The sequence below is a fragment of the Dromiciops gliroides genome, chromosome 1 (genome assembly GCF_019393635.1).
Source record: "Dromiciops gliroides isolate mDroGli1 chromosome 1, mDroGli1.pri, whole genome shotgun sequence".
Taxonomy (NCBI): domain Eukaryota; kingdom Metazoa; phylum Chordata; class Mammalia; order Microbiotheria; family Microbiotheriidae; genus Dromiciops; species Dromiciops gliroides.
In genome coordinates, this window is record NC_057861.1 from 577,541,954 (window position 1) to 577,565,640 (window position 23,687).

The window sequence follows — 23,687 nt, forward strand, 5'->3', positions numbered from 1 at the left end:
GACAGGTCAGTGTTACTAGACACCCTGTTTCCTCAGGGTAAGGCATATTAATGTCTAATCATGGAAGAACCACCCTTCTGTGACTGATGTGCCTTAAGCTTAGTATAGGATTATAGAGTTAGAAGATACTTTACCAATCACCTGTTCCCTCTCCTAGCCAGGCTCCCTCATTTCTCATTTTACAGATGAAGAAACATATTAATATCATTACAGAAGAACTGAGACATGGCCCCACACTGCGGCCTTGTTCTCTCTTTCCTGGCTTTCTTCTCCAGTGCCCCGGGCAGGCTTGCTGCCCCATCACCACCTCCAGTGCTGCTTTTGTCCTTTTGTTGTTGTTTTAGTTTTACTCTCCCCTGCTTTTCTTCTTTCTTGCCTTTTCTGTCTTCTGTCCAATATTTCTCAGTCTTCTTGTGAAAAGGTTGGTCCTCTGGAAGACAATCACCAGCCAATTAGCATTCCCTTCTTTCCCTAGTCCAAAATGACCAGTCATTCTGGAATACCTCTTCTCAGCAGTTTGCCACTTCACTGCCAAAAGCGGTTTCTTTTTTGTGTTTCTGGTTTTCTTTTCGCCAATTCCCAGGCTAGAATTGTCTTGGGTGACCTGAAGGTTTTTGCAGATGCATTCCATAAATAAGCAAGATTTTATAATTAAATAAATATAAAGACTATTTTATTGTGGTGGAGTGTCCTCCTGTCTTACTGGGTTTGGTTTTGTTTTATTTTTTTTAAAGAGACCAGTGAGTTCCCATAAGAAATCTTCCTTGGGGCATAGTGTGCCGCTTTCCATCTAGATTTATGGTCTGTCTCTGTTGTTTTTCAGTCATTTTCAGTTGACTCCAACTCTCCATGACCCCATTTGGGGTTTTCTTGGCAAAGATACTGGAATAGTTTGCCATTTCCTTGTCCAGCTCATTTTACAGATGAGGAAACTGAGGCCAGCAGGGTTAAGTGGCTTGCCCAGCGAGTAAGTGCCTGAGGCCAGACTTGAACTCAGGAAGATGAGTCTTCCTGACTACAGGCCTGGCACTCTATTCATTGTACCAGCCCATTCTCTCCTCTTAGTGATTATGAATTAACTGTAAATGAACATAGCTATTCTCTCTTGTGACCCTATTACCCAGCACTTAGTCTGGCATTCATTATGCAGGCTGGTTTCCCCAGAGGACATCAGTTGTACAACTATGGGATTTTGAAAGGAAAGGAAATTAAATAATTAAAGCATTTAGGGAATTCTGAGCTCTAACTCAGGGGGGATTCCAGTAGAATGAAGTGGGCCTTACTTCCCATAGTATTGAAAAGAAGCTCATTTGTGCAACCAGCTAATTGCAAAGGATCTATAGCTATGTATTCATCTAGAATTTCACTGCAAGCTGCACATAAAATATTTATATATAGGAGGGCTGTGCTGCTACCTTCCTGCAGTTTAGTTTAGTTTTTTTTTTTTTTAGTGAGGCAATTGGGGTTAAGTGACTTGCCCAGGGTCACACAGCTAGTAAGTGTATGTTAAGTGTCCGAGGTCGGATTTGAACTCAGGTACTCCTGACTCCAGGGCCGGTGCTCTATCCACTGCGCCACCTAGCTGCCCCTGCAGTTTAGTTCTAGGTATACATTCTGTTGGAGAAGTGGAAGGACATTGGATATCTGGAACTGCCTTTTTTTTTTTTTTTCGGTCACAGGGTTACAGTTGTGTTGGCTTATAAGGTGGCCTTGGTTTCAAGCTAATATTTATTTCTTTACTGAAGAAAGGGGCACTCCCAAGGGGGTAGGACAGGAGGGCTAATTCAGTATAAGAAAGCAGTAAGTTCATGGTTCAAGGTCGCCCTTGGCAGACCTACTAAAGTAAGGGATGGGAAGGAGGGGTGGTGGTGTTACCAATAGAAGGGATAGATACATGTTCTTTTTTTTTTTTTTTTTTTTTTTTTTTTTTGGTGAGGCATTTGGGGTTAAGTGACTTGCCCAGGGTCACACAGCTAGTAAGTGTTAAGTGTCTGAGGCCGGATTTTAACTCAGGTCCTCCTGACTCCAGGGCCAGTGCTCTATCTGTTGTACCACCTAGCTGCCCCGATACATGTTCTTTTGGAGCCATGTTTATTATTAATAGTGTTGGAAAGCTAAATGACAATGCTGTTGATCCTCATTTCTCTTAAAGTTGACAATTTTCTTCCAACAAAGCACCAAGAGGTATAAGTAGGACAGCTGTTTTCCTCAGTTTTAGAAATAAGGAAACTGAGGTGGAGAGAGATGAAGTGACTTCCACATGGTTATAGAATCGTCAGATTCAGAGCTAAGAAAGGGTGGTTTAGTGTAAATGGAGTTAGGCTCAAGGTTCGAGCATCATTTGATGCTTCAGATAGTAGCTCTGTGTCAGCCATTCATCAGAGCCTTAGCTTGCTTAACCCTACAATTATGTGGATAAAAGCTCATAGTATTGTTGTAAGAATATAATATTTGGAGGTGAGTGAGAAGAGAACTGTGATTTCATTGCTATGGGGTACTCCTGATATAGATATTCCCTCTGCTAATGCTAATACTTACTCTGCAACTTCGTCTCAAAAGAGTTGCTTGCCTTGGAAAAGTACTGTGATTTGCCCAGGGTCAGGGACTTGAACCCAGGTCTTCTGACAAAGAGGCCAGGGAACACTATACCAGGCTCCCATTAAGATAATATCTGAAACAGCATCTGAACCAGGGTCTTACAGGTGCTATACAAAGTTAGGTTCTTCCATTAGCCAGCTCTTTTATATTGTACATGTGGAAACTGAGCTGTAGAGATGTCAAATTTGTCCAAGGTCACATAGTCAGAGGTAATGAAGAGCAGTGCTGTTTCCACTGCACCATGGGACTGCTTACAAACCAGGGTCAACGCTTTTTAGAGATATTACCTAGTTTAATTATTTATAGTATAAATAATGCTTGGACAAAAAAAAACCCCATAAATTACTAGGTCACAAAGTAAGTAGCACAGTTTCTAACTGGAAGGCTTTTTTTGATTTGTTGGCTCGACTCATTTTAGATTCTGTTGGCTGACCTGATGATTTAAATTAGATTGGAGGCTCACATTTGCCTAGAGTGAGGGTTGGAACAGAATTAGTTGTTCTCATTAGGTAGTATTTATTAAGAGTTCTACAAGGCCAGGCCAGGTTTGTCCACCATACTGTCAGCCGTGCTGTTTATGAAGTCAGTTATTAGAGTCAGGCAATAGAAGAGCTCTTAGGGGAACCAAGACTTAAGGGTCAGATGGATAAATGGGATCTTGTTTATTTTTACCTGTTTTTGACAAATGTAAAACATGGTGCCTGCCCTCATGGATCTGGTGGAGGAATTAAGATAAACACAGATTACTTTGATGGAATATCACATGATACATATATTAGTGGTTTTTAATCAATAAGTGTTTACTAAGAACTTTTATGTTCCAGGGATTGAGCCAGAGACTGGCAATACAAAGAGGTGAAATAATTCCTGCCCTCAAGGACTTTTTGCGCTAATGGAGGAGACCTTATGGATAGCTGTACACACATGTATACATATACATACATACACATATACATACATACATACACATATACATACATACACACACACATACACAAAATAGATTATTTAGGAAATAAAGCAATAGCAATCAGGAGTAAAGGAAAGGCTTCTGGAGAAGCTAAGAGGTGAGGAGAGAGGACATTCTGGGCATTGGGGACATACAGTTAAAAGAAACAGAGTCAGAAGAGGAAGTGGGAGGAACAGTTAGAAGGTCCATTTGGCCAGACTACTGTGTGTGAAAGGTAATAATGTGTGATATATAGACTGAAAATATAGGATTGGGTCAGGTTATATTTCCTCCTAAAAGGAATAGAGATGTACTGAAGTTTATTGAGTATGGGACTAACATGGTCAGACTTGTCCTCCAGGAAAGTCACAAGCATCTATGAAGGATGCATTGAAAAGGGGAAGCAGGGAGACCAAATATAAGATGATGGGCCTGACTAGTGTAGTATTCATGTAGGTAGAAAGAATATTATTATTTATTTTCTCTTAACCCCTAACTGAAATGTAGTATTTACTTCAATTAAGAATTTTTCAATAAAGTCATTGCTCTGAGAAGGGATACATAGGCTTGATCAGACAGGCAAAGAGGTCCATTACAGAAAAGAGATTAAGACTCTCTGGTCTAAGTAAATACTCCATACTATTCTCCTTCCTCCACTTGACTTGAGCATTGTGTATTGGAAAAAGTATTGGCTTTGGAGTTCAGAAGAACCTTGGTTTGAATTCTGGCTCATGGGGTTATTGTCTGGGGTATACTTTGAAAACCTTAAAGAATTTTATAATTGAGTTATTACTAAATAAATGTATTTAAATAAATGGCCCAATGTAGTGGCAAAAATGATGAACTAGGAATCTGGAAAAACCTGGGTTTGAACCCTGTCCTTAACATGGAAAATGCTGTGTGATCATAAACAAACATATGCTTATATTTACTTTTTTTTTTTTTGGTGGGGCAATGGGGGTTAAGTGACTTGCCCAGGGTCACACAGCTAGTAAGTGTCAAGTGTCTGAGGCCAGATTTGAACTCAGGTACTCCTGAATCCAGGGCTGGTGCTTTATCCACTGCGCCACCTAGCTGCCCCCCTACAAACTTATATACTTATAAACTTAATACTGTGCCTCTTTATCTGTAAAATGGAGGTGACAACAGTAGCACCTCATCTCATAAGATTGTTGCAAGAATCAAATGATATAATATGCATAAAGTGCTTTGTAGATCTTGAAAGGCTATTAAATGTCTGCTATGATTAACTCTAGATTTTGTACCTAATTAGCTGACTGTTTAGACAGCACAAAATTGATTACAATTGATAGTGGGGTAGCCCTTGTGCTCTGAGACACATTTCTTACTAATTCTGCCATAGTTAGAACCCTGAACTGGATGTTAGATCTGATGCAATGTGGCATTTCTTGTTATTAAAGAAATGCTTGCATTCAAATATTTGCCCATGAATTACAATCCTAGGCACTCCTAGGCACCTCAGTTAAGTCAGAGGCCCCAGGTGTTTATGCTGACCCTTTGTGTTTAACCTCTGTCTAAATGGGACAAAAAAAGCGTGGATTGATAAATGTTTACAAGTAAGAGATTTTCAGAATTCAACACATACTTTTTTGCAAAAAAATTAAAAGAAAATAGCATTCATGTGGAATAAAACTAGAAAAAATTTCGAAGATACATAACTCTTCAACAAAATAATTGGTTGGGTATTCTACAAATATTGAAATAATTTTAGGGTTTGACGGTAATGTTTTAGTTATTACATAGATTGTATGTTATAACTCAGAAGTAATTGTAACAAAATTATTACCTGAATTTGAAAGGAATTGCCATTATTATTTGATTGAATTCCATTTGATAAAACTTGTTGTCAAAAAATTAACTTTGGGAAATTACATTATTTTCCTCTCTATATAAAGTACATGTTTTAAAAAAAAAAACAAAAAAACCATCCAACTTGTATTTCTATGCCACCACTAATGTTCTCATCACTATTTTAAGTACATAATACAAGACCCCACAATCAAAAAACTTACCAAGTATTTGGGGAGATAACCACTAATATGCATGAAAAAATTAGTGCATAGTGAAAAATATTTTACAGTTAAAGACCAATTTGTTTGGTGTAGACAATTGCTTGGGAATAGAATTACAGAATCTTGGGAATTGGACAGGACCTCAGAGGCTATTATTATTCAATATAGGAAGCAGTAGTTTACTCCACAGTATCTTTTTTTTTTTTTTTTTTTTTTTTGTGAGGCAATGGGGATTAAGTGACTTGCCCAGGGTCACACAGCTAGTAAGTGTTAAGTGTCTGAGGCCGGATTTGAACTCAGGTCCTCCTGACTCCAGGGCCTATGCTCTATCCACTTATGCCACCTAGCTGCCCCTCTCCACAGTATCTTAGAGACAATTAGTTGCCTAACCAAGGATAGAGAAGAGATTGGCTCCAGAGGCCATTCTTTTTGAAAGGTGTAATTGTGAGGAAAAATTTTCCTTCTCTCAAGCCAAAATTAGCTTCTCTTCAACTTTCACCCATTATTTTTTAGTTCTACTTTTGGCACCAACACAACAAACCCAATACAATCCTTCAAATATTTGAAGGCAAAGGCTATATCTCCAGTAAGTCTTCTCAAAGCCTACAAATTATCCCTCCAATGTCAGACTTTCAATTTCCCACACCATCCTGGTTTGCCCTTTTCTGGACAAATTCCAGCTTGTCAGTATTTTTTCTGGTGCCCAAAATTAAACCCAGTTCTCCAGAGCATGAACTTGTAGCTGGTCATGTAGAGTTCAATGTCAGGGAGAAGTGAGAGTGTGAGGCTAAGATGTCAGTAGTTGGCTGGCATTGGACTGTTTTGAAGAGAGAACTGTATTGGGGAGGAAAGGAGGTGAATAATTACTTATAAAGCCCTTAAAAATGGAAGAGGCAGGGGCAGCTAGATGGCGCAGTGGATTGAGCACCGGCCCTGAGTTCAAATCCGGCCTCAGACACTTAACACTTACTAGCTGTGTGACCCTGGGCAAGTCACTTAACCCCAATTGCCTCACTAAAAAAAAAAAAATGGAAGAGACATGGACCTAAGATTCTATCTTGTGAAAAGAAACATTGTCTATTTCTTCAAGCGTTTCTGGGAGAAGTTGACCACAGGATTGAGGATCCTGAGAAAATTTCTTCTTTTAACTAGGCTTGCCTCTGGGCCTTTCTTTGTCACATCCTACCTACACCAATCACTGTAAGCTAGTAAGTTTTTGCTGTATTAATTTCATTATTAGATTTCTCTAGTACTTGATTTAGTACTCTTTTATTTATGTCTTAATTGAAACGTATTCTAATGTATCTCAGTGATATTTTCTTTCCCTTCCCAAGATGATTTTCATGGAACTGGATGGGCTGCTTTGCTGAATCATTGAGTTATTTCCATTCACCTGATATCTACTTAGAAACAGTACTTCATTTAAAAATCTTCAGCATACACAAATAAGGTAGGCTCCTTTGTGGTGTGGTTTTATAATTCAAAATAAGGTTATTTTTTGGTTTTGAACATGTTAAATGTATTATCTTCTTTTTCTGCCTCAGGCATCTATCTCATAGCCTGCTACAGAGTTTATTTTACAAAATGAGCATGTATGTGTTCACAGAGATATATAGGATTAGAATTGAACCATGCGTTATGGTCCCAAAGAATGAGATTTGTCATTACTTAGTTAAATTAACAAAAAACTGAAATGCTAGTCAGATTAACCCCTTATCCCAAGAACTACACTGTACTATCCAATATGGCAGACACATGTTAAAGAAATAAGGCTATTAGGTTAAGAAAAATGGAGATAAAACAATCATTCATATTTGTTGAATTATTTTTTAAGAGGGTTTTTGTTTTTTTTAAAGAAAAGAACATTTCACTTTTCATCTCTAATGGAGAAAGTTTAGTCTGGTTGTAAATGAATGTCTCATACTTTCTTAAATAGCATGATTTTTTAATAGAGAATTTTCACCTCCCCTCCATGGGATAGATCAGCTTAAGATAATCAGCCCAAATTTTAGAAGGAGTGCTTGATTGGTCCTCAGAGCTATTTGTGAAATGTCAGCATCCAGTGAAAAGTACTTTTCTGATCTTATTACATAACAAATAGCTTTAATTCTTTGAACTTCTGTCAAGTATAATGAATTGGCTTCTGTGCTCGTAAGACTGTTGGAAGTTTCTGAAGTATACATAGGTCTCTATAGTATTTGACTAGGCTTAGCTCAAATGGAGTCACAAAGAACATGACTGAAATGACTGAACAACAACAAAAGCTTCTTAGCGAGTAAAGGTTGTTTGGTTGAAGTTAAATTTGAGATGGTTTTGGAGGGAATAGGAAAGCCATGGAGGCAGAACAGAGGATGATGGTCAAGGGTCTTTTCTGAAAAGAGTTCTAGTTTTGGAATTCTAGAAAAAGTAACATTGATTTTAGTTTATGGACCCATTTCTTGTTCTCTCTCTCTTTTTGAGGCAATTAGGGTTAAATGACTTGCTCAGGGTCACACAGGTAGTAAGTGTCTGAGACCTTATTTGAACTGGGGCCCTCCTGACTCCAGGGCCAATGCTTTATCCACTGCACCACCTAGCTGTCCTGAACCATTTTAAAAAATTAAATGTATTTTTCTGTCCTGAACTTAGTGAATTCAAAATACCTTCAATTTATCCTGTATATATCTTGTTTGTACATAATCATTTGGATGTTTTCTCTCATATTAGATTGTGAACTCAGTTTAAAAAAAAAAAATAGTTCATGGACTATGGCCCCAAATTTAGAAACCCTTGATTCAAATATTTGAAGAACTCTTACATGAGGGGTTAAACCTGTGGGGTTTTTTGCCCCTAGAGTACAGATACAGAAATGTCTACAGGGAGATGTATTTAAGCCCTCAATAAAGGGGGGTGGGTGGGGGGGGAAACCTTCCTAACACCCTTTTTTTTTTTTTTTAAGTGAGGCAATTGGGGTTAAGTGACTTGCCCAGGGTCACAGAGCTAGTGTTAAGTGTCTGAGGCCGGATTTGAACTCATTTACTCCTGACTCCAGGGCCAGTGCTCTATCCACTGCGCCACCTAGTTGCCCCCCCAACATCCTTTTTGTCTTTATTATTTCTAGGTTCTTGACGATAATAGGCATTTATTACGTTTATTGAATTGAATGAACAAGTAGAGCTACTCAGAAGAATGATTTGTGAGGGAGGTGGTAGGTTCCCTTTCTCTTGAGATCTTAAAACAATAATATAGCTAGCACTTATATAGCACTTTAAAGTTTTCAAAGAGCTTTTCTCTCTTTTTATCCATACAACAACAATCCTGAGAGGAAGGTGCTATTATTGTCCCCATTTATAGATGAGGCAAGTGAGGCCTCAGCCCTCATGTCTCCAGATCTAGCACTAGCCTAGCTGTCACTTGGTGCAGATGGGGTAGAGTGCCTCTCTTTCAGGTACTAGTTGAACTTAATGGCTTCTGAGGTCCTTGCTGAGATTGTCTAGGTCAGATATCACTTAATTTCCTACAGAAGTCTCCTTCATTACCCAGCTTACAAAAGAAAAAAGCGAAAAACAAAACTAAAACAATTTCCTTAGTATGTGATTGGCAAGTCCCTTGTCTCTTGGATATTCGCCAGGATTTTGTGTTCCCTATGGGGAGTGATACTAGTGAGTCCTTCCTCTTTATTACAAAGGTGTCCTTGTGACAGCCCATGCCTGGCTCATGCTGAGGAAATTGGACTGATTTTGCATTTAGGCATAGCATTCCTAGAGACTGATTGTAATTGCTACATTTTCAGGTAGAGAAACTGAGGTTCCAAGAGATTAAACTGTCTACACTCCTGTCCTCTCCTTGGACTTGGGTAGGTGGCTCATGTCATGGTGTAGTAGAAAGAGCATTCAGCAAAGAATTCAGAAGATCCAGCTTTTAGTTCCAGGTCGGACCTGGACTTTCTGTATGACCTGGATCAAGGTCCTTCTGTTTGCTGATCTCTTAGAGTAATGCATTTTGAGAAACATCTATCAACTCATTGGGTTGTGCCCTCTTCACATCAACTGGGCTTTCTGGTTGACTCACCTGTGAAATGAGAGGTGTTTCTCTAAGATCCGGCTTTAATATTCTGTAATTTTGGATTTATCATGTTGACTAAAGAATTGCACAAAATCAACTATTCTAGACTCATTTGTGAGTACATAATAACGATACTACCTAGTACTTCTATAGTGCTTCAAAGTTTTCAGTTAACTCATTTGATCCTCAAAACAACGATGTGAGAGGTAGGTGCTATTATTATCCTCATTTATACATATGAGGAAACAGAGGATAAGGTTGTGTCTTGTCCAGGGGTCACTCTGCTAGAAAGTGTCTGAGGTGGGATTTGGACTCAGATCTTCCTGACTCCAAATCTTGTACTTGCTTATCTATTATTCCTCTTAGATGTTGGGATACACACAGGCTAACAACCATGGGAACTTGAGAAAATGGAAAGGATTTACAATAGTCATTATGGATAGTAGGTGGGTTTTTGTTTTTTATTGAATTTTTTATTTTATTGGCATATGAATCTCCTTGTAAAGTGGTTGCACTAGCAGTGTAAACCAGCAACTTCAAGTCTTCAAACAGGGATCCATAAACTTGTTTTTTTAAAAACTGTATTTTGATCATTGTATTTTAACATAACTGGTTTTCTTTGTAATCCTATGCATTTTATTTTATGCATTTAACAGCATTATTCTGAGGAGGAGTCAGTAGGCTTCATGACCTTGGTCAAGTGAATTCCCAAAGTTGTTTCTAGATTGCCAAAGGGGAAGGGGTCCTTGATGAACACACAAAATGAAGAACCCTATTTTTAGAAAGTTGTCTGGAACACTGAAAGTTTGAGTCACTTGCCTAGGTCACACAGACCGTATCCTTCAGAAGCTGCCTGGAACCTGGGTCTTCCTGATGAGTCTAAGGCAACCTCTTTGTCCACTATACCACACCCTCTCTACATTTTTGATTAGTGGCAGTAATAACTAGATCACACTATATTTCATAGTACTTTGTAGTTTCCAAAGTGCTTTCCTTGAAGCAATCCCATCAGGTGGAGTTTTGTGGTTTTTTAGTCATTTATGTACAAGCCTTTGTCACCCCATTTGGGGTTTTCTTGGCAAAGATGCTGGAGTGGTTTGCCATTTCCTTCTCCAGCTCATTTTCCAGATGAGGAAACTGAGGCACACAGGGTGAAGTGACTTGCCCCCCAGGGTCACATAGCTAATAAGCATCTGAGGGCAGATTTGAACTCAGGAAGAGGAGTTGTCCTGATTCCCAGACCAGCACTCTATCCAGTTTGCCACCTAGCTTCCTTGTCAGGTAGAATAGTGTAAGTATCATTTTCCTCCTTTTAGGGATGAAGAAGCTGATGTTCTGGCGGTGATGAAATGGCTTGCTTAGGGGACAGACATGATGCTAGTAAGTGACTAATGTCCAGGTCTCTCTCCTCCAAGACCGATGGAATAGCACAGCCGCCCTTGTGAGTAATCTGTTAGGCAAGAGATGAAAAGGAGTGCTGGAGCAGTCGTAATAAGGATGTGGTTGAAGTTAGATAGTATACAGTTGTAGGTCAGGTTGCTCATCAAAATCCCGTCACTTTCTCTAGCTCTGCCTACAAGGGAATATATTGCCTATATTATTTGTTATTATCCCTTACTGTTGGTCTAACAGCGGTTAAATGTGAATCCACAGATTCCAATTAGGAAAGGAAAATTCCTTCTGAAGCTTCCTGTTTGAAGGGGGAAAATATTCTACCTAACAATGATCCCTTTTGTTCTCAGCTGCTAAGGGATAACCCAAAGGAGTAGAAAGAATGCTGGATCAGGAGCCAGTCAACCTGGGTTCAGATCCCAGCTCTGTCATTTAATCTTGGTGATCATAAGCAAGTTACCCGCTCTGGGCCTCAGTTTCTTCATCTGTAATTGGAGGGACTAGGTCCCTCCAACACAACACACACTCATATACACAGGTCATATGATTGAAATGTTATGCTGCTTTCTAGGTTCTAATACTTTTCTCCTTGGGAGTCTTAATAGCAAGAGGCTGTTTCTGAACATTAGTGTTAGTGGATATTGTACAGGCTTGTACCATCTTCCTTTTTGTAATAATGGAAAATCTTACTGCACAGTGAGTGATTCTCAACCTCAGATCCCAGGATTGACAATTTATTATACGGATAGGAACTGCCAGAGGTGAAGTAGACATGCACCAGTAAATGAAACTTAGTAGTCCAAGCGGTCCAAGTTAGCAAGGACTGTGTATCATCTACTTCTTCATAGTAGCTATAGTAATGGGTAACAATGTTTTAAAGATTTTTTAAAATACAAAATTGTTTAAGAAATGCTTGTTTGGGGGGCAGCTAGGTGGCACAGTGGATAAAGCACAGGCCATGGATTCAGGAGGACCTGAGTTGAAATCCAGCCTCAGACACTTGACACGTACTAGCCGTGTGACCCTGGGCAAGTCACTTAACCCTCATTGCCCCGCAAAAAACCCAAAACAAAACAAAAATAAAGAGGGGGAAGAGAGAAAGTGAGGGTGTGTATAGAGAAAATATTATTCTTTCTCATTGTTTAGCTGAACCATATCATAATTATTATTCATGCAAGAGGTTGGAGGTTAGGTTAGTCTGTAATGAAGTACCCCAGAGCTACTTTGTACTACAATACATATCCAGTAATGTCATATAATCTGATAATGGTTTCTATAGCTAATTAACAAGGGCAGAAGATAGGCTTAAAAGGGAAACTAGGGAAATATGGACAAGAAATCACCACCTTTAAGAGGATGGGTTTTTTTTCTGGCTGAAGTAGAACTATCCTCCAGTGAGTTACAATTTTAATATGGGGAAAGATGTAAAATGTTCTCACTTCCTGTCATTCTAAATTCTCTACCTTGTTCCCCTACTTCTCCTGTTTTCTTTTTTGCTTTGAAGGAGGGAAGATAAGTGGAGATGGCCAGGGTGGGAAGGGACTCATTGGGTTGTGCCCTTCACATCAACTGGAGCAAATATGTTAGGTGTGTAAAATGCCTTCTGATCTACAGCCCTGACTCTAGAGAACTCTAAGGTTTCTGTCAGTGATGAAGGTTGTGGACTTAGCATGCAGAATTTTCCTTGTCTGGGGTTTGCACAGTGCTCACCTTATTACATTTGAGAGGCAAGTTTCATTGCTTAAGGGGACGATTTACTGTGGAGGGTTTATCTCTTAGTTTGAGCTCCCAGCGTTTTTTTCTGCCTTTTAATAAAATGTGAAGTCACAAAGCAATTAAATAGTAATGTAGTTTTCAGGCTTGAGGTAGGGAAAGGCTAACCAGGGTTAAAAGGACTTACATGATTGACAGAGGCTTGCTGGAGATTTACATTGGGAATAAGTCGTTCTTCAAAACTTTCTTCATTTTTCTCATGGGAATTGTGGACTAAATCATACACTGGGAGGATGGATGATTAAAAATGTAGGAGTTATGAATTCTTTTTGACTTTGTAAATCTCTTAAGTCTTCTGCCTTAACATAAATATCTCATTTTGAGATGGGAATTAGAACTGCAAAAGATTTAGGTGAAGCAGAGAAACACTTTGGATTTTAAAAAATAATGATGATTGGAAGAATCTTAACACTGATGATGATTTGGTAGAATTCCTTTTTGGACACAGTGGAATGAAAGATAGGATACTGAAAAGTTTTTCTGAAATTTACTTCAGTTCAGTTCCTCAAATGTACAGACTTTTTTTAGATCTCTTAGAGTAATACATTTTTAGGAACATCTATCAATAACCCGTGGTCCAAAAGATGGCTTTTTAGACTTTGTTTTTGTTGCTTTTATAAGCCTACTAAGTTTGGGTTCTTCTTGCCACTCAGATAGAATGAGGGCTGGCAGAATAAATGACTTGTTTTCCAAGGAAATCTGGGGTCTGTGCATGGGTATTCCCCCCTCCCCCATCCTGTTAAAAAATAATCCTTCTGCCTAACAGCTCTGCATTTTTGCTGACATTCTCATAATGCTTTATTAAGTTAAGGGATTTTATTTAATTCTTAATTCTCATGGTGGTAAGAACATTTTTCAAAGTTTTGAAATGTTGCCTTTTGGAGAAAGTTGTTTGTTTTTTTTTAAATTCCAAATTCCGTTGGTTTTCTGTTTTCTGATATATTTGGCTTCCAGGGTTGGAAACAAATAATGACCTTAAGATTGATGGACCAAATACCTTTTGTGAAGCTAATAAATGCAATGAAAGCTCTGTAGTTAGTCACCTTTCCCTCCGGAAGAGATAATAAAGAGTTAATTTAAATTACCTTAGAGACACAGGTGAACTAAAGTGCAGAGATGTTCACATGTTAACCTTTGTTTGTGAAAAGCAGGTGGTTCCCCCATCTCTATCTAAAAGAAAAAACAACTCCTTTACCCTTTAAGCAGCAAACCTAGCCCTATTCTTTTTCTCTATTCTTGCTACTTTATTTCCAAGTTACTATGCGAAAATTCGTATTGTGTGAAATCAGGCTCATTTCTAGAACTCCCTATATAATAATTCTTTGTGTGTGTCAATCAGGAAATATAAATGAGCACCCATCTACTGTGTGCCCAACATTTTATGAGATACTGGAAAAGTATAAGCTAGCATGCCTACTCTCCTAGAGCTTACATTCTTATACATCAATTTGTACTTTATTAACGTTTGTAGTTGGAAAATAATTTCTCAGAATGCCAGTGGTGAATAGGGCGTTCAAAATAATCCTTCCTCTGTCTTTTGCTTTTTCCTGCAAGGGGATTAAAAGCAATGTTGAGGCACATGGCTTTCTCCCTTAGGGCTGGCCCCTTGCTTTTGTTAACTCTAGGGCCTAAGTCTCTTTAGCTGTTGTTGTCTCTGCAATCCTAGGGGGCTGCAATCAAAGTAATTTGCCTTTCTACTTTCCGAAGGTATTTATTCGGCTAGTCTTTAACCTCTTTCTTCCCCACCCCCATTGACTTTTAAAAAGCCTCATCTTTCTAGGCAGTATCATAATTTAATAATATAATAAATGAATGCTTGTTGATGGATAGTTTAGGGAAGAACCAATGGTTTCTATGAGAGACAATAAATGCTCAAGGCTTTCTTTCTTAGGACATTCCTGGCCAAAGAAAAGGTTGCTATCTTTCTTCTCTTCCCCTCTTGTTATTCCATACTAAAATAGCATTCTTGTTGAAGTACCTTGTTGCTATGGTGGTTGATATGTTATGAATATATTCTATTGTAGCTGAGGGCAATCATATCGATGTATTTGGAACAGGGAGAAGTGAAGTGTTAGGTAGCTTTGAGCCTCTTCAGACCCATATAACATGTCAAAATATATAACAATTTGAACAGAATGTACCTTCTAATACCAAGCCAGTTCTTTTCTCCTAGATAAACAGCCTCTTTCAAAATATGTTGGCAGCCCAGCCTAAATCAGAAGGTGAAGTAGGTGAACAACTAGCTGTATGTTTGTATCTCTTAGGCATGTTTCATCTGTTTGGTTGCTTAGCCTCATTTCCCCACTCCTTTCCCAAGCCCCCACCCCATAGAGGACTTTTTCCCGCCTCACCCCCAGTGTTGGCAAGGCACCCTTCTATACTTTTGGGTCTTGTGCCAAAAGATTTCTGCTTGTTGACAGATTCCATGAATGCCCAACCCTTTCAACTTGGTAACATCCCAAATAAGACAAGATTGGGGTTTGGTTTTTTTTTTATGTTCTTGAGGGTTAAGAGGGTTATTTGGGGGTTTTCCCCCTCCCCTCCATCAATCTCTGAAAAGTTTCTTGACTTTTAACTCTTTCTTAAAGTGGGGCACTGCTTCCAGGATGCCCTGTCCCAAGCTTCAGGGGGCCAAGGTGGTACAATTTAAGGAGAGGCTCCTTCCCCACTCCCCCGGCCTGTACTCTGGTCTGCAAGCCACTGTGGCTGCAAGCTACAGTGTGCCCTTGCCCCTCCCCTTCCTGGGTCTAAGCAGGGGCAAAACAGCAGAGTCCCGACTCAGTGCCATCAGAGACCCCTGTAATCTCCTCCAAGCCAGTCTTGACCCCCTCACCATCTGTGGGTTGAGTTTCAGAAGCAGCTGAGAGGTTCCTCTGGATCAGCCTGCCTGGGGCTGGATCTTCTCAGCATAGCTGAGGGGCTGTGTTCCACTAGTTCAACAGACCTTTCCTGCTTACCTTCCAAGGCATCTTTGGCTGGAAAATCATCTCACTCCATCCTTTTCTGGGTTTTGCTGCTCCAGGAATTGTCTTATGGCATTTATTTGGAGGTATTTGGAGGGGTTTGGGGGGAGGGGTCCAGGAATTCCCTGCCTTTCCTCTACCATCTTGGCTCCTCTCTCTCAGAAAAGTTGATGCAAAGAATAGGTACTAGAGTCAGAGGACTTGGGTTCAAATTTAGTGTAGATGCTTACTGACTGTGTGACCCTCCCTGAGCTTCATTTTTCTCTTCTACAAAATGAAAGGGTTGGAACTAGAGACTCAGGTCCTTTCTATTTCAAGATCTGGGATGTGATGGTATTATGAATTGAAGGTATTTATGGGGTTGTGAAAGGAAGAAAGACTATTTTCTGGTTTTACCAATGGCAAGGGGGCCAGTGTTTTTGACTACTTTGATCCAGACCCCCTTTTTCTTTCTTTCTTCTTTCTTTCTTTCTTTCTTTTCTTTCTTTCTTTCTTTCTTTCTTTCTTTCTTTCTTCTTTCTTTCTTTCTTTCTTTCTTTCTTTCTTTCTTTCTCTCTTTCTTCTTCTCTCTTTCTTTCTCTCTTTCTTTCTCTCTCTCTCTTTCTCTCTCTCCTCTTTCTCTCTCTTTCTTTCTTTCTTTCTCTCTTCTTTCTCTCCTCTTCTTTCTTTTCTTTTCTTTCTCTCTTTCTTTCTCTCTCTTCTTTCTTTTCTTTCTTTCTTTCTTTTTTGTTCCTACATTGTCAGCTATGTGAAGGGGAGCTAGGTGTTTGTGCAAAGTGAATTTAAAAGGTTGCCAGGTGGAAGTGATTAACAGGTGTAACCACAGTTACCAGTCTCTTCCATTACATTAGAGGTGAGTCCTTGCCTGTGAGCGTGGGTGTAGCAAGTACCTGATGCTTGCCCTAGATATTGGATATTGTCAGCCAGTAAGTAAATCGTTGTGATATACATGAGTGCAATGTCATGCCTCTTCCTAGCTGGGATTGTAAGATATGAATCAAGTGAAGACAAGTAGGTATTTCTAGTATGAATAACCTTTTATTTGTTTCATAAATATTTCTCATATATTTGTGTACATGTTGTTTTAGGGAGTGTAAGCTTCTTAAAGGCAGGAATGCTTTCATTCTTTCCCTTTGTATCCTCACAGTGCTTGGCATCAACATCACCTTGTGACTACCATACAATAAAGGCTCTATCTAGAAAACCAGAAGCTTCTTCCATTTACTAGTCTGGGAGATAAATTAAGGGAAAGGTTAAGTAGGGGAGATTTATGATCTAATATCCAATTTTAATCTCACAGTTTGGCACCCCAGATGGGACAGAACTTTATGTAAGAGCTATGAGAGGTTTAGTAATTTTACCAAAAGAGGGTATCCATTGCTTCATAAATACTTGTTTACTTAGAAATTGTCATATTCAATCAGATGAATGAACCATCCAACCAAGCGTTCTGTCTTTGAACATCAAATCCAAGGATAATTTGTTGGAAACTCTTATCTTTCCTCCCTTTCTCCCAGAAAGATAGAAACCTTACTGGTGATATACTTCTAAATATCCCTAATTCCTACTTAAAAAACAAAAATATGGAATGCTTCACAAATTTGCGTGTCATCCTTGCACAGGAATGTGCTGCTGAAGTGAGCACCCTAATTCCTACTTTTAATTCCCTTTTTAATTTCCTTTTTTAGCCTGCTATTATTGCTCTACACTATTCTGAAGCAGGGTAGGGTCTTATAGTGGAATGAGCATTGGGCTGAGGGCTAAGAGCACAGGGCCTTGAACACAGTAAACACTTAACAAGTGATTGTTGAATTTGGTTGATTTTGTGAATTAGTCCTTGTTCTTCCAGGACTCACTATATTTGTATGGATTGCTGAATCTCTTTAGATGCCAGCTTCTTCACCCTATAAAATGAAGGTTTTGAAGAAGATCTTTAAAACATACCTAATATAATGGATATTAGAATAGGGGACACATACATCTTTTTTTTTTTAAAGGGCAATGAGGGTTAAGTGACTTGTCCAGGGTCACACAGCTAGTATGTGTCAAGTATCTGAGGCCATATTTGAACTCAGGTACTCCTGAATCCAGGGCTGGTACTTTATCCACTGTGCCACCTAGCTACCCGACACATACATCTTTAAAGCTTAAAATTGGAAAATTTTAATCAAACAAAAAAAAGTCCATAACTTTACAAAAAATATTAATTATTTCATCAGGCAGCTAGCTAGATGGGGGCATGTATACGATATTGGATTTGGAGACTGGAAGACCAAAATTCAATTCCTACCTCACACTAGCTGTGTGACCCTGGGCTATTTGGTAAGGTTGTTGTGAGAGTCAAATGAGCTAATATTGGTAAAGCACTTTGCAAAGCATAAAGTGCTATATAAATACTAGCTATTGGGGCAGCTAGGTGGTGCAGTGGATAAAACACCGGCCCTGGATTCAGGAGTACCTGAGTTCAAATCCGGCCTCAGACACTTGACACTTACTAGCCGTGTGACTCTGGGTAAGTCACTTAACCCCCATTGCCCCACCCCACCCCCAAATTTAATAAATAAATAAATAAATACTAGCTATTGTATTCTTATAATTGTTATTATTTCATGAGGCACGCTATGCTGATATAAATAAAATATAGATGTATTATATATAATTATATGAGGTAGGATAGTGATATATCTATATCTATATTTTACTTAACATCTCTGGGCTTCAGCTTTCTCATCTGAAAAAATGAGAGGGTTAGATTCCACTAAGGGTTACTCTAAATCTGCTACCCAATGATGATCCCCTTCAGTATTGTCTTTCCCTTGTCTTTAAAATAAAATCTATTCTAGCAAGCTAATAATAGAATGTAATGAGGGCAGGAAACTATTTCCTTTTTGCCTTTTTAATCTCTGGACTTAGAACAGCATCATGTATGCAGACAATTAAGGTCTCTCTTCCTGTATTTTTATGGTTTTTCCTCCTTCCTTCCCACCCCTCCCCCATCCAGAGAAGGCAAGCAATATATCAATTATACATATGAAATCATGCAAAACATCCTTCTGTATTGACTATCACAAAAAAGCAAGAAAAATAAGGAAAGTAAAAAATTATACTTAAATTTGCACTCGGTTCATCAGTTCTCTCTCTAAAGCAATAAGCAGTCTTTCATCATGAGTCCTTTGGCATTGTCTTGTTGATTGATCAGAGCTGCCAAGGCTTTTACCAACTGATTATTAAAATATTGCTGTTATTATATCCAATGATCTCCTGGTTCTGCTCATTTCACTTTGCATCAGTTCATATGGTATTTACCATGTGTTTTTTTTCCTGAAACCACCCCCTCATCATTTCCTATAGCACAATAGTAAGTATTCCATCACAATCATGTGTCACATCTTGTTCAGCCACTAATGAACATCCCCCTCAATTTCCAATTCTTTACCTTTACAAAAAGAGCTACTTTTGTGCATACAGATCCTTTCCCCTTTTCTGTAATCTCTTTGGGGTCCAGACCTAGTTGTGTATTGCTGGGTCAAAGGATATGCACAGTTTTATAGCCCTTTGGGAATAGTTAAAACATTTTTTCAAAATAAAAGACCCATCCCAACTCAGGTAATGCTGAGTGCTTTTATCCTCTCAAGGCTTAGTTCCTTTTTCAGTACTACTGCCTTCATTTTCAGCATTCTCTCTACTATACCAGGTTTCTTGAGTAATAACTTATATGGTGCTTATGTGCCTTTCCAAGTACTTTTTCATCTATTATCTCATTAGCTATTCCATCTGGGCACAAATTCTGGTACATTTTACCACTGTATAAAGTTTTTGAGCATGGTTTTAGAGTGTTGTCCAAGGACCACAAGGTAAATGTTTTGGTTCACAGTTACTCTCTAAATGTCTTGCCACACACATAGTAGGAGTTGACATTTGCACTGGTAGAGAGAGTAATCATACTGGGATGTCCCACTGAGCAATAAAAATACTAATAACTAGCATTCATATAGCACTTTAAGGTTCATAAAACATTGTACAACTGACATTTTATTCTTACACATGAAGGAACTAAGACAACCGGAGACAAATGACTTGCCCAGGTTCATGCAGATAGTAAGTGGCTAATGTCACATTTGAACTCAAGTCTTCTTGACTGCAGGTCCCATACTCTATCTACTGCACCACCAGCTGCCTGGAGTTCAGGGGCCTGAGTTGACATCCTAGGGATGCCACATACTGCCAGTGTCACTTAGGCACTCATCTCACCTCCTGGGATCTGTCTCCTCCAGAGTAAAACAAGAGAATTGTGCTAAGATGGCCTTGGTTTTTCCATCTGTAAAATGAGGCAATGGAATTATATGGACCAAGGTCTTCCTGTTCTAGATTTATGATCCTAATGCTTTGTGATCAATGGCCCTTCACCTACTGAAAAAAAGAGAGCGAGCTTTGGATACAAGGGATGACTCTTCTATTCCCTGTGATATTTCTTATTGGATGAATTACTTTATCCTCCCTTACCCTAAATGCATGAACCTTTAAGAGGCGTGGGGTATTACATATGTCAACATCATGAAAGTCTTTGTTGGAGACCAATAAATGTGTAATTACTGACTTCATATTAAAAATAAAATTTGAGTTAGCCAGAAAAGAAGTTAACTTTGTATTTTGCATGGCTTCTAAGAACAGGTTATATGTCATGTTCTAACACAGAAGTGCTTAGGTTGATGGAGTGACTGTTTCTTGTGATGCACTTTTAAAAAGTCATCCTAATGTATCAAGTGGGTGGTGTGAGGCAGTGACAAAGGTCTTGTTCTTGGAGTCATGGGAACTGAGTATGATTTGGGATCAGGGTCTAACCCAGCTCTGTCACTTACAACCTTTGATAGTAGTCAAATCACTGAAACATCTCAGCCTCAGTTGTTAAGCCTTCTGTGTCCCAGGCACTATGTTAAGTGCTTTACAAATATTCTCTCATTTGATTCTCACAACAACCCTGTGAGGCAGGTGCTATTATTGTCCCCACTTTAATGTTGAGGAAACTGAGGTAGACAACTAATGTCCGATATCAGATTTGAACTTGATTCTTCCTGACTCCAGGTATCGTTCTTTATCCCCAGTGCCACCTAACTGCATAAAATGAGAGGATTGTGCTAAATGGCCTCTTGTTTGTGTGTGGTTTTTTTTTGGCGGGCAATGAGGGTTAAATGACTTGCCCAGAGTCACACAACTAGTAAGTGTCAAGTGTCTGAGGCAGATTTGAACTCAAGGTCCTCCTGAATCCAGGGCTGGTGCTTTACCCACTGCACCACCTAGCTGCTCCCTAAATGGCCTCTTAATAAATGCTTATTGGTTGGTTGATGTTGCAGGGGAAAGAGGGCTGGCTTTGGAGTCAGAGGACCTGGGTTTAAATCTTGGCTCTGCTTCTTACTGCCTAGGTGATCTTGGACAAGTCACTTCTATCTAGGTCTCAGTTTCCATCTTTGCTGGGGGAAGTAAAGCTAGGGTGACACAGGGCCTGGAGTCAGAAAGACTGTCTCCATGAGTTCAAATCCAGTCTTAGGCACGTACTAGCAGTGTGAGCCCTGGGCACTCACCTAATGTTGTTTGCCTCAATTCCTTATCTGTAAAATACACTGGAGAATGAAATGGCAAACTACTCAAGTATCATTGCCAAGAGAATCTCAAATGGAGTCATAGGGAGTCAGACATAACTGAACAACAATATGGAGTGAAGGGTAAAGGGTGGGGGCACAAAATGATTCCCATGGTTCTTTCCAGGTTGAAATCTATGATCCTGTGAACATTGAGTTACCCTAAAATTTTACCTCTAACCTACTTCACCCTTATCTAATCTGCTTTATTTTTTTTCAACTCTAAATCCAGTAGGCTTTTGGCTTTGAGAGCCGGTGTTGAGGAAAATTAATTAGAACTCATTTTAATTCTCTTGAAAAATGAAAAGATGAAGGATCTATGTAATCCTCACATTCCATTGCCTTGGCTTGGGCTGGACTCATACTATGCCTGAACCCAACACCTAAGAATCTTTGATTGACCAGCTCTTTCTCTTAGGAAACACTAACTCCAGTCTGAGTGATTGGTTGAGAGGCTGGAGCTGTGATGGTCCTAATGTGCACTCCTGCCCTTCTCTTATCCCTCCCTTTCTCTCTCCCCACCTCCCTCTCCTTCCGCCACCGGCCCCCTTCTCTTTCATTACAGTATATCGAAAGCTAAGAATAAGAGATTTCTAAGTAGTACTCATGATATTGATACAACAATACAGGGTCCACTGCTGGATGTTGTAAGGCAGGTCTTAGGTCAGATAAAGCATACTATTTTTGAAAATAAGAGTATAAGTTCCGTAGTCTTAGACAAGCTAGACATAACTAGGATGCTCCCTATCCTGGCATTTCCAATATTTAATTTAGATTTCTCCCCCATCTTTTGTATCAGTCTCTCTCTCTCTTTCTGTCTCTGTCTCTCATTATTATAAAGGGATCTTTACTGTGAAGACATAGCCCCAAACCACCCCCACCATCTCCCTTTTGCCCCCATAACGGTTTCATGTGTCTCCTATGCCATCTTGGTCCTTTGGGGAGAGTGGGCTCAGACTTTTAAAAGTTTCTCATTGTTTGATTGAGCAGTTTATTGAGTCCTAGAACCATCTGCTGCTGGTCTGAGTTCCAAACCAAGGCATTGATGTCAGACTGGCTACAAAACTTGGTATGGACTCAGCTCACAGACTTTCTGACCTTCAGCTGCATGCTCTCTGACCTTTCAAAACTCACAAGGGTTGTGGCCTCCAAATTAATGCCCCTCACCCAAAAAGAAACCACGCTGAGGCAAAGAAAAGAGGCTTCTTTTCATAGGGTCAAATGTCAGCCTTGATGAGCCACCCTTTTCTTTCTAATCAATCATCAAGTATCTGGTTGGGCATTGTGATCCTCTGAATTTGGGAAGCAGAATCACTTTATGCTTTTGTAATTGATTTGATGTGCCAGAAATGACTAAATTGTGCATTTAGGCCAGTGATACCTCTACTGAATCTATACCCAGAAGAGGTTAAATAAAGAGGAAAAGGATTCAGGCACACAATTATCATAGCAGCTCTTTTGTGGTGGCAGAGAACTGGGGCCTATCAAATGGAGAGTGCCTGAACAAATGATGGTGCATGAATGCAATAGGATCTTTTGTGTTTCATTTCTTAAAATGGTTGAAAAGAGCGGTTTAGAGAAATTTGGTAAAGATTTATATGAACTGATGCAGCATGAAGTGGGGCAGAACCAGAACAATGTTCTACAATAGGAACATTATTAAAACAAGCAACTTTGAAATACTTTAAGAGAACTCCAATTAGTGTAATGATAAACCATGATTCTCTAGGGTACTTGATGAAGTAAGCTATTCTTTTTTTTTTTTTTTTGTGGGGCAATGAGGGTTAAGTGACTTGCCCGGGTCACACAACTAGGAAGTGTCAAGTGTCTGAGGCTGGACCTGAACTCAGGTCCTCCTGAATCCAGGGCCAGTGCTCTATCCACTGTGCTACCTAGCTGCCCCCAAGTAAGCTATGTCTTCTACCAGAGAGATGGTAAATTCAGGTTGCAGAGTGAGACATACATTTTTGAATGTAGCCAATGCAGGAATTTATTATGCTAATTACGCATATTAGTTATGAAGGGTTTGTTTTTTCTTTTCTGTTGGGGAAAGAAAAGAAATGCTTGATTGATAGATAATTAAATTTAAAAATGTTTTACTATCCTTAACTTATACATTTCATAAGTAGACTCTTATTGTTCTCCCCTTTTATAAAGACAAAGTAAAACAAATACAAACTCTAGCCTTTTGGGGGGGGGAGGGGGGGGGGAACAATATGTATGGCTTTTTTTTTTTTTTAAACTGTGGCTTAATGGTCCATCAATAATACAACAGAAACAGGGAATAACTGACAGACCA

General features: G+C 39.3%; 1 protein-coding gene across 3 annotated transcripts in view; it reads left to right on the forward strand.

Moving 5' to 3' along the window:
- The window catches only part of KANK1 (KN motif and ankyrin repeat domains 1), a 253,017-nt gene that overhangs the window by 84,473 nt on the left and 144,857 nt on the right, over positions 1 to 23,687 (forward strand). For 2 of the 3 annotated variants that reach the window (XM_043973651.1, XM_043973665.1), the window contains exon 1: positions 6,913 to 7,030. The exons of the other annotated variant lie outside the window; for it this stretch is intronic. The gene's annotated coding sequence lies outside the window, so the exon portion shown is untranslated. Of the gene's footprint in view, positions 1 to 6,912; positions 7,031 to 23,687 lie in introns of those variants that run through there. 3 annotated transcript variants of the gene reach the window in all.